This window comes from Helianthus annuus, chromosome 16, assembly GCF_002127325.2.
Source record: "Helianthus annuus cultivar XRQ/B chromosome 16, HanXRQr2.0-SUNRISE, whole genome shotgun sequence".
NCBI lineage: Eukaryota > Viridiplantae > Streptophyta > Magnoliopsida > Asterales > Asteraceae > Helianthus > Helianthus annuus.
This window is the reverse complement of record NC_035448.2, coordinates 51,729,016-51,741,242: the sequence shown is the minus strand read 5'-3', so window position 1 is coordinate 51,741,242 and position 12,227 is coordinate 51,729,016. Positions and strand designations below refer to the sequence as shown.

The window sequence follows — 12,227 nt, the reverse complement described above, 5'->3', positions numbered from 1 at the left end:
TCATAACGAATAAAATTGTGAATAAATAAAAATAAAACCTAAAAAGATCTTGGATTCCCGACACTCTATGACAAACCAAAAACATTCTCTTCTACCTATTCCATTTGGGAGTGTAAGCCACATTTAAAGAGTTTTGCTTGAGGACAAGCAAAAATTCAAGTGTGGGGGTATTTGATGTGTGTAAAATGCAACATATAAATCACATCAATTAAGGCATAAAACAAACCCTTTTTAAGTACTAATGTTGGAAAAAGAGTGTTTTTGTCTTCCTTTTGTATTTTCAGGATGAAATGAGCTCAAATTCACAAAAGAAGCAAAAAGACAACTAATTCTAGCATAAATACAAGAAAAGGAATAAAAGAAGACTGCCCGGACCCTCAACGGCATCCTCCAAAGCAAAGAAGAGAAAACAGAAGCCTGAACACGCCCCGTGCTCAGCCAGCACGGGGCCGTGCCCAAGAAGCAGCATAAAAGACAAACTTGTAGAAGCTTCCATTGCCCACCACGGGGCTGTGTCCAGTGAGCACGGGGGCGTGGTGAAAGTACAGCAGGCGCATTAATTGTAATTGTGAATTACAATTAATGAGGAGAGAGACTGTCAGACGGGCACGGGGGCGTGTCCAGCGGACACGGGGCCGTGCCCAGCCTTCTGTTCAGCCTATAAATAGGGGTGCTTGGTTTCATTCCATCTCATCCCTTGGCACACCACCTCTCTCACACTTCATCCACCACCCACCACCACCATAACACCATCATCCACCACCATCATCCATTGTCCATCGTAGAGTGTGTGAGTCGTCTCGGGATCCAAGATTGATCGTAAGAGTTCTTGACAATCAAGGCCATGTTTGCCTAAGTCTCTTACATCACTTGGTGAAGACAAGTGTTTAGTATAATACTTTTTATTTTTAATCTTTTGCACTTTTTATTTGGTTTTGTATTAATGACTTTAATAACTAGTTGCTTATGTTGAAGGTGATCTTTCCTTATCGTTTGTCCGTGGTGTCTTGGCATTATTTTACTGTCTATATAAAATAAAAGATTTTCACCATTCATATCTCCACGGTCTATATGGAGGTATGTTGGCTACCTGGTCGGGGGTTAAGGGAACGGTTTGGTAAGGGTCTTGCCCTTGTTCAGCGTTTAGAGGTCCTGCTTGGGACCTGGGTCAAATTTAGTAGGATCTCCTTCAATGCCCATAGGTATTGGATGGCGGGGATCCAAACTCTTTGACCCCCTCATAAGTTAACTATTATTAATACTATAACCCGGCTATTTAGGACTGTATCCCTGCTGACTCAGACTACTTAGTCGAGGGTAATGTCACCGCCAAAAGCGGGGCCTACCATAATTTGCATTAATAACTTAATTCATTATCTTCCAATAATCCGACCCTTTAGGATTGTATCCTTGCTGACTCAAACTACTGGGTTGAGGGTAACGTCGCCTTCAAAAGAGGGGCCTACTACAATAACTAAGATAATCTCTTAAACAAGTGCAAAAGTGCGAAAATAATCAAAGGTTATACTAATACACGAGTCGGATCCAAGTGATTCATCTTGTCTATCTGTTTTTATTTTTATTTTATTTTTCAGCATTTAGTTAGTTTTTATTTTCTTAGTTTAAAAACATTTTTCTTACTTTTTGATTTGATTAGACGTTGAGGATAAACCGGTATTAAAAGCTCTTGTGTCCTTGGACGACCTCGATATCTTACCAACACTATACTACGTCCACGATGGGTGCACTTGCCCATATGTGTGTTTAATGTTAGTGAATATCGTGTTTTTATAAATTTAAAACTTGGCTAAAGGTGTAAAAAGGGCTTAATTATACATCTAAATTATATATACACCAACACACATCAATTACTACAAGAAAGCCATTTACCATCATAATAAATCGGAACCTCCTAGGCTAAAGCAGATTGAAGAAAAAGAAAAAGAGAAGTCTAGAGCTCTTGCGGTCATTCATGACGATGAAGGATATGACTGGAGCGAGATATTGCCTGAGGAAGACGCAGTTGGTTACGCGTTCGCGGTAACAAAGATTGTTCCTTTTAAAGACAAAAGAACGGAAGAAGAAAAGTTTGTGAACAGAAGAATGAAAGCCCAAACAAAAATAAGCAGAATCTATAACATTTACAAAGAAGCAAAGAGGGCTAAAAGATGGGATGCAGACAGAGAATGCTACCTTGATCCTCAAGGAAATATCGCAGTTGATCCCGATACCATCAGTGTTGATGCAATCATTCAGCAATATGCTGAAGAAGAAGAAGCAAGACAAAAAGAATGGTGGGGTGAAGGTGAAAAGAAGGTGGAAGAGAAAGAAGAAAAGGTGAAGATGGCAGAAAAGAAGATTGATGATGGATTGATAGACACATCACAGGAGCTCGCAGCTGAAAATCTAATGAAAATGGCGGACAAAGTTCTTGCTGCAAAGGAATTGGAGGTAGATACTAGTTCTGGAACTGAGTCAAAAGGCCAGGTCAGTCAGATTAATACAAATCAAGTGTCAGGTAAGAAAGTCAAAAGCGAAAGTGACTGCAAGAATTGCAGGAAAAACTGCAAAGATTGTAGTACTATCGCTTACCTTAACAACAAAAAGGTTGAAGATCTGACAAAAAGAGTCAGAGAGGTAGAAAACCAGATCTTAAACCGGGATAAATTGCTAAAAGCTTCAAACGATCGTGCAAAAGAGTTAACTGAAAAAATTGAAAGTGATAAGTGACATAGAAAGAACTAAGAAAGAAAATGAAAAACTCATTCATGAAAATCGTCACATCACTGAATATTTTGAGAAGCTTAAGCGAACGGTTAAAGATTCGGATGAACGAAATGGTAAAACAACAAAAGAGAATATTCAACTATCGGGTGTGTTAAGGGTGAAAGAAGAGTTAATCAATAAACAATTGGATGAAATTGCTAAACTGAAGCTTCAATTTCAAGAAGCGAAAATTGAAAATGAACGCATCCAATTGAAATTAGCCAGCTACAACTCCGCAAGCTTTGTTTTGCAACACATCGTTCCAAAACCCATCGGGAAAAACAAAGCTGGCGAAGATGTATTTTCGGACGGAACAGAGGTGGGATATCATCAAGTTCCACCACCCGTTTTAAATAATTTTTCAAAGAAAAAGTCCGGGCTGGTTAATGATGAAGAAAATTTAAAAGAAATCAAACTTCCAGAGTCAATTGATGTCACATTTTTGTCATCGTCATCTGATGATAGTGTTCAGACTGATATTGTTAAAAGCATGGCAGAAAGTGTTTTGGAGTCTGATTTAAATGAAGATGATGGATGTTTCTTGGATAAATACATTCCGAAACAAAAATCCAAGAACAACTTAAATGAAGAACCAAATCTTGTCATGTACAAGATGTTGGGTTCAGATAAGTTGTTTTCGGATTCTGAGTTTCCCATTGAGAATGTAAATGTGAACAAATTGACAAACATTTTCAAATTAGTCGAAGTTGAGTTATCAGAAGTGAACAATTTGAATCAAACAAAGAGAAAAATGAATTTTGAGAAAGATAAAGCTTACTACAAGAAACCTGTTGTTCCACCGCATTTTTACAATAACAAACGAAACAATTGGTCGGGTGGTTATCACGGGGTAAGTCTTATCAGAAGAAGAACATTCAAAACAAGAAGTTTGTTGAAAAGAAAGTATTTGTGAACAGTTCGAGTTCATTTTCTAATGAAGAACTTAAAATCTTTTCAAAATCAAACAAAGAGTTCTTTGAGGAAAAGGCCTCACAACCTCAGTCTGAAGGCACAAGTCGGGTAGCTGACACCCGAACATGTTTCAGATGCAATCAGGTTGGGCATATTGCACGAAACTGTACCAACTTGAAGCCTAAGACTTAAGTCACTGAGAGTCAAAAGAAGAAAGATGATGTGAAGGGAAAAGCTCCATTAGTTGTTGAGAAAAAGATTTTGACAAATGACAACATCAAAGTCAAAACTCAACCCGTAAAGAAAGTGGTAACTAAAAATGACAAATTTTACAAACGGGTCGCAACAACTCAACAAACATGGAAGCCAAAAATTGCTGAAGTGAGAGCAAGTGGTTCAAAACCAAAGGTTTCTGAAATGGAAAAACAATCATCTTCTATCACATCGGTAAAGATGAGTGTTCCTTTGGATTTTTATGAAAAGTTTGAAAAAGAAAAATCAATTTCTGAAAAGAAATGGGTGGCAAACAAAGACCAACCATCTGGTCAACCTCAAAAGGATGAGTTTTTCATATACAAAGAGGTTGAGGTTGAGTCTAAAGAAAGTTTGAAATTAAATGATAAAAATTTTCCGCCACTTTACACAGCAAAATCTCACATCAAACTTGAGTTACCTAAGTCCAAAGAGGCTTGGGTAGCATCAAAATCTGTTTAAAGTATGCCTGACTTGCCGGAGCTTCCGTGATCGCGAAGCATGAATCGGCATCTTTATTAAAATTTTTAATCATGTTTGGTCTATGTGCAGGATCTTCCAAAACTTGTTTCGAGATGGATCATGGATAGTGGAGCTTCCAGACATATGACAGGGAAGACTGCATTATTATACGATGTGAAGAATATAAATGGAGGTTATGTTGGATTCGCGGGTAATCAAGGTGGTAGGATTGTTGGTGAATGAACGTTATCCAATGGGATTGTGACATTTGAAAGAGTTAACTACATTGCTGAGCTGGAGAATAATCTGCTAAGTATCTCCCAGATCTGTGACAAGAAGTATACTACTCACTTCACTGACAAAGAGTGTTTGATTTTAAAACCGGGATTTGTTGTCCCTGAGGAATGGGTCATCATGAGGGCACCAAGAGTCAACGATCTGTATGTGTTGGATATGAGTATAGCAACGACAACCACGGGCCAGGCTCATTATTTTGTGTCAAGAGCAACTGAGAAAGAGTCAAGATTGTGGCACCGAAAGATGGGGCATATACATCTAAGAAAAATGAATCACTTGGTGCACAATGACTTGGTTACAGGAGTTCACATCAAAGGTTTTCATCTGGAAGGGGAATGCATTAGTTGTTTAAAAGGCAAGCAGAAGAAAAAGTCGCACCCCAAAAAGCAAGTCAATTCAGTTTCACGACCCTTGGAAATACTTCACATGGATTTCTTTGGTCCTGTGAATGTCAAAAGCATTACTGGAGATTACTATTGTTTGGTTGTTACTGATGATTATTCCAGATTTTCTTGGGTATCTTTCCTGAAGTCAAAAGATGAAACTTTTGACAGTCTGATGGCGTTGTTCAAAAAGATTGAGAATTTGTACCAGAGGCGTATTCGACGAATTAGAAGTGATAATGGTACTGAATTCAAGAACAACAAGATGGAAGAATTTTGTGAAGAACGAGGTATAATGCATGAGTTTAGTGCTCCGTACACTCCGCAACAGAATGGAGTCGCAGAACGCAAAAACCGGACACTAATAGAGACAGCCAGAACAATGCTCGCAGATTCGAAACTTCCAATAAATTTTTGGGCAGAAGCTGTTTCCGCCGCATGCTATACACTCAACAGAGTTCTCACTGTCAAGAAATTCAACAAAACGTGCTTTGAATTAATCAATAACCGCAAGCTTAATTTGAAATATCTTGAACCGTTCGGGTCACCCTGTACGGTAATGGAACCTTTTGGAAAGTTTGGTCCAAAGTGCATTGAGGGTATATTCGTTGGATATGCAAGTCCTTTGTGACGTGTCTTCGTTCCAAGTGAAAAGCGGATTATTGAAGCTGCAAATGTTGAATGTCAAGGTCATACGATGCCACCACAGAACCCCGGAGATTCATGGCGTTACCACTACGACACTCTGTGGGATTCGTTTGATGTGAAGGAAGAACCTGAAGATGAAGAAGACTTCTTTGATGAGTTTGATGTTCTTAGAGACTATGTGTCATCAGAAGAAAGATTTCCAGCCAAGTATTCTAGGCAATCACAGCAAACTTCAAATGACGATGAAGCAGGTCCTAGTAATGCTGGTGAACAAGATGATACTCCACAAACTCCAGATAATCAGACGGCAACAAATGATGATACAACATCTGATATCGGTCCAACATTTGATCATGGTGATTCAGAATCTGAGGGGGAGCAGATCCAGATTTTAGATCAAACAAATCCTATCAGTGAACAAGGTGCAAATCAAAATGTCACTAATCTGGAAGGCAATGTGGATGTTCCGAGTGAAGTAATGCCCAGAACTCTTTCATATCATCCAGAGGAGCTGATCATAGGAGAGCTTCAATCAGGAGTTCGCACCAGACGTCAAATTGACCAAGGGCTTACAAGTTTTTATTCTTCAGTAGCACCTTTACAAACTGAATTTCCATTATGCTGTTTTATCTCGCAGATCGAACCTCGAACTTACAAAGAGGCGCTTACTGAAGATTCTTGGGTCAACGCGATGCAAGAAGAGCTGAACCAGTTTGAAAAATTGGGTGTCTGGAAACTGGTGGATCTACCTGAGGGTCACAGGAAAATCAACACCAAATGGGTGTTCAAGTGTAAGAGAGACGACAGAGGAGTTGTTGTGCGAAATAAAGCTCGACTCGTGGCCCAGGGCTTTAGCCAACAGGAGGGAATAGATTTTACTGAAGTATACGCTCCTGTGGCACGACTAGAAGCTATCAGAATTTTCCTGGCATTTGCATCTTGGAAAAACTTCAAAGTATATCAATTAGATGTTAAATCGGCGTTTCTTTATGGGAAGGTCAAAGAGGAGGTTTATGTCGGACAACCACCGGGCTTTACCGACCCAATCCACAAGAACAAGGTTTATTTGCTGGACAAAGCACTGTATGGCTTACACCAGGCCCCGAGAGCTTGGTACGAGACTCTGTCTCAACATCTTCTAGCCAACAGGTTCACTCGTGGAACAGTGGATGCCACTCTCTTCACTAAAGAGGTCGACGAACATCTTTTAATAGTTCAAATATATGTGGATGACATAATTTTTGGGTCAACGAACGAGAACTTGTGCAAAGATTTTGAACAAGTTATGAAGCAAAAATTCAAAATGTCATCGATGGGGGAAATGAAGTTCTTCTTAGGGCTCCAAGTTGAACAACTACCTGAGGGAATTTTCATTCACCATACGAAGTACGTTCATGATATTCTAGATAAATTTGGAATGTCAGGTTCTACTCCTGCTGCAACCCCTTTAGCAACAAATCATGGGATTCACCCAGATCTCACCGGAGACAGGGCAGATGAAACACTCTATCGTTCCATGATCGGTTCTTTGATGTACTTAACTGCTTCAAGACCTGACATTATGTATCCAACGTGCCTCGCAGCAAGATTTCAATCTAACCCTAGAGCTTCGCACATGATCATTGTGAAGAGGATATTACGCTACCTGAAGGGAACTCCATCGTTGGGGTTGTGGTATCCTAGAAAAGAAGACTTTGTGCTCGAAGGGTATTCCGACTCAGATTTCGGATGCTGCAAAGTCAATGCGAAATCAACAACTGCAGGATGCCAGTTCTTTGGACCTCGCTTGGTTACCTGGCAGTGTAAGAAACAAACGTCTGTGGCGCTATCCACATGCGAAGCAGAGTATGTGTCTGCCAGCAGTTGCTGCTCTCAACTTCTGTGGATACAGCAACAGATTCGCGATTATGGTTTGCAGTTTCTTAACACACCTCTTTTTGTTGATAATGAGGCCGCAATAAATATAACAAAGAATCCAGTACATCACGCTAAAACTAAACATATAGAAATTCGTCATCACTTTATTCGCGATTGTTTCGAGAAAAAGTTGATACGAATTGAGAAAATCCACACTGATGAGCAAAACGCTGATTTACATACCAAAGCATTTGATAAAACTCGTTTTAAATATCTTTTAAAACTGAATGGCATGATGCTTTTATCGGTATCGGATGGAATCGTTGGCGTTGATGAGGATACCACTGTAGATGATGTTGAAAAACAATCTGCAATGGTTTGTCGATTTTTTACCTGTTTTGGTCTTTAGGGGGAGATAGGTATATTTGTATATACTTTTACAAAATCCAAAAACAATAAAAAAACTGAAAAACCCAAAAACATGAAAAATTTCCTAAAATCCAAAAACAGTAGAAAAATGAAAAAGAGCTTGTGTATAAAGGGAAAATGATAGTACATCAGCTAGATTGTTACGGTATGCTAAAGATTTGTAAAGTCTTTAAAGGATTAAACAGTCTCACTGATGATGTGTCGATAGGTTTTTACACAGTTAGTAGATTTGTTCGGTATATAAACTTAAAATTTCATAACGAAACTTATTTCGTGGGGAACACTACTTGGATATATAGGTAACCCCTGAAATCTCGTTTGATAGGTCCCTTATTCTGAGATACTAGGTCTTTATACTCAGTGACATCTGGGGTATTATTCCGGGATGTTACGCCCTAATTCGTATTTGTCAAAAGTCGCAGCGGAAATTCGTGCCATAAAATTTCTTTCATTACAAACGTCTTGACTTACTTGAAAGTTCGTTTTAAAATGTATCTTTTACAAAGATAAAATATAAGTCATGTTTACTAATAGTACATACTTAATTATTCCCGTACAATCTATCTCGTGACTCGGTCTTCGATCTCTAATTCTTGTGATAATCCGCCCGTTATCCGTATAACCTGCACTCACCACATACATTCATAACATTAGTACACATTATATAAACAAGATTCATTCGCGTACACTTCACATTTCGTCATCTTTCAAACTTTAAGCATTTCATATGCGTATCCATTTCCTGGTGAGGCTTCAATAATGTACCTGCATTACTTTTCATTCTCAAGGTGCACCATTAATAACGTTAGCCCTCAACGTGACTAAATTATGCATACATGCGTAATTACATACATACATACACATCTACATACGTACATATCTTCCCTACAATTTTACATACGTGTATACTCTCATACATACATATACTTCTACATACATACATATACTTCTACATACGTACGTACCTTTCCTACATCTTTACATACATACATACGCTCGTACATATCTTTATACATACATACATGCACATCTATATACGTACAAATCTTTCCTACATCATTACATACATGCATACACTCGTACATATCTTTATACATACATACATACATGCACATCTATATACGTACAAACCTTTCCTACATCATTACATACATGCATACACTCGTACATATCTTTATACATACATACATGCACATCTATATACGTACAAACCTTTCCTACATCATTACATACATGCATACACTCGTACATATCTTTATACATACATACATACATACGCATCTACATTTGTTCATACCCTTCCTACGTCATTACATACATGCATACCTTTATGTACACGTGCTAGATCACGCGTACCTCTTACATAATCATACATTATTTACATGGGTCTTAGACTTAGCTTTATAGCTCATAAACATCTAAGGAACCATCAAAATCATGTTTGGAAGGTCCGCCGTAGACCACAGATGACAAACCGAAGCCTACGATACATTAAATAACTTAAATAACAAGATTTCAGCTTTTGGAACTTGGGGAGGCCGTCGCCGACGCCCCTAGGGCCGTCGGCGACGGGCCTTGCATTTACCCGTAGCCCAAAAACCCGTAGACAGGAGATTAACCCGTCAGCACAAAAATTCACTTTCTGGAGCCCGTCGGCGACGCCCCCATACCCGTCGGCGACGCCCTCTAGAAACTGCAGTTTTCTGCAGTTCCGTTTCGTCGTCCGTACGCACTAAAACGCGCATAACTTTTGAACCGTTTACCCGTTTAACCTCCCGTTTCTTCCTACATGCTTGTAAATTCACATTCTATCATATCAACTTAAAATCCTACCTCCGGATTAAGGAATTTCTTAACTTACGTGCATTCGACATATTACCCTTTTCTAACTATTTGACCCGTTCGTGCATTTATCAACATAATCTGATTACTTAACCTCGACTCCTCATGAACCTTTTAATATCAACGTCATTTATCATAGAGGATTAAATTCTTGGATGTCTTACCTATTTTAACATATTTTTGGTCAGAAGCTTACCTTGACCCGTTATGGGTATTTATGCATTAAGTAGTTTATGACATACAAAAACATACTCCACATTTTCATGCTTGACCAAAATATTATACTAATCGAATATCTTGATTCCAAACGACTTCTAAGGTCGTTTGCCCGATATACCTATCAAGGGCATTTTAGTCAATTATGCTATATCCTTAATAACAAAGGAATTTCTTGCATGAGTAACCAATCTCACTACTTAGCTACAATTTCTTAATCACACCTGCCTAGCTTGGATCAAACTAAGATCCGTTTAATACTTTATTGACATCATACAACTCATTCCTATTTGACCTCAATTATCACATATAATTAGATTGCATATAACATTACATAACAACTAAGAAGTGATTGCGGAGTCACTTACCTTAAGCGTTCGTGTTCAAGCTTGCTTCCTCACCTCCTCATGACCCGTTAGCGTTCCGTTCTTGAGTCCATGCTAATGTGATCCCTATCCTTTCATGTCATTACAATCACATTATGGTTAGCACAAATGCTCGTTCATACTAACATTCATTTCCTTCCATTCATATATTACTTGCATTTTTTATTAACCAAATACCACATACATAAGGCATAGACTAAAAGTTACCTTGTTCCACATTCACGCAACTCAATCATCATCGTACACGACGTGTAGATCATCTAGTACATAACACATTACTTCTCTACTATTATAATTGTGTCCGAAAGGCTAACCATGTTATTCATTCATTGTTGACTTTCAAAAAGTCAACTGTCTTACTTACACACTTTCAACTTATGAACATGTATCCATCTTAATATGGTAGAGCATAGTATTAACATTATACGCATTTCATGATCGTATTATATGACATATTAAACTACATGATCACCTAATTATATACACATGTACATACATAATCCATTTCTTCCACACCAACGTTTTCATATCTTCACAACTAACACCTTAACTCATACTTAGCTAACCCAACATCATTTCAACATAGCCTCCGCATGAACTATATCTAAAACGCACTTCTCATGTTAGTTTACTATCAAATACATTATTATCACGTTCTATATATAATTACCTATTACTTGCATACAATTTCACACATCATTTCCATTTAGACATTTCATCAAACACTTGGTGTGCGTACAACTTTCTAAGCCTAATGTACAAGTATTTTATGCATAATATTACAAGTTCATATCAAGATCATCAAGTTCCACTAGAATCATAAAATTCTCATAATATACCCAAATTAACTAACAATTACTCATTACATACAACATCATACATGAATTTTACACAACAATTAAACATGTATGATTATCCATATCATCATCTTTACTACTACAAGTGGGTTTCATCCAAAATCATCAAATTACTTAGAATCTTGCATAGTTCATGTTCTATATGGTGATTCTAACACATGTACATGATCAATTTCGTACAATTTCATGGATTGTTCATAACCCACTTCATAGCAAGATCATTAAATCGTAAATTACAACTTACCACATGTTTAATAGGGCTAGATCATCAAGAAAACGTGTTCATGCATTAGTTTAGGCTGAAATCCTTCTTCAATTTGATGGTTTCTTGAGGGTTAGGGTTTACACCCCTCACTCCCTTCTCCTGATCGTTCTCACGCACACACACACCATGTGTGTGTGAGATTTTTGTTTTAATTAAATTCACTTTCAACTTTGGCAATCCTAGTCCCTAAAGTTCATTACCCATCATAGTTACCACAAGTTTCAATCCTTTACTTAATTTGCTAGGCATTTAACTAGGTTTACTAACCTAGTTATTATACCCCCTTTTGTTAAACATGATAACAAACTAGCAAATTAATAATTCGGTTTTGGGGTGTTACAAGTCTACCCCCCTTAAATGAGGTTTCGTCCCCGAAACCTTTCTCACTTCCATTTATACATACACCTTTCATGTTTGACTTCTTCTTAACAAATCTATACTTCCCATGCTATACTTCCACGTAACCTTCTCATTTCCTTGACCGGTTAGTAATAGTTCATCGTCCCTATATATTCAAACCTATATTAATGCTTACTTATAAAGGCATTCATTACATCCTTTTATGTTTTAAATCCGTCCCATGGATTTAAACGTAACATCCATACCCTTCATTCCTTCTATGTTTGAATCCATCTAGCGGTTTCAAACATGTCAT

The 12,227-nt window shown here is 37.9% G+C and overlaps 1 long non-coding RNA gene across 1 annotated transcript; it reads right to left on the bottom strand.

Annotated features, from left to right (window-relative positions):
• Nucleotides 1-8,518: 8,518 nt before the first annotated feature.
• LOC118488291 lies at nt 8,519-11,720 on the bottom strand. Its single transcript, XR_004884159.1, has 3 exons — nt 11,552-11,720; nt 10,433-10,521; nt 8,519-8,629 (listed from the first exon to the last, which is right to left on the bottom strand). It is a non-coding gene; the product is annotated as an uncharacterized LOC118488291 (long non-coding RNA).
• Nucleotides 11,721-12,227: the final 507 nt, after the last annotated feature.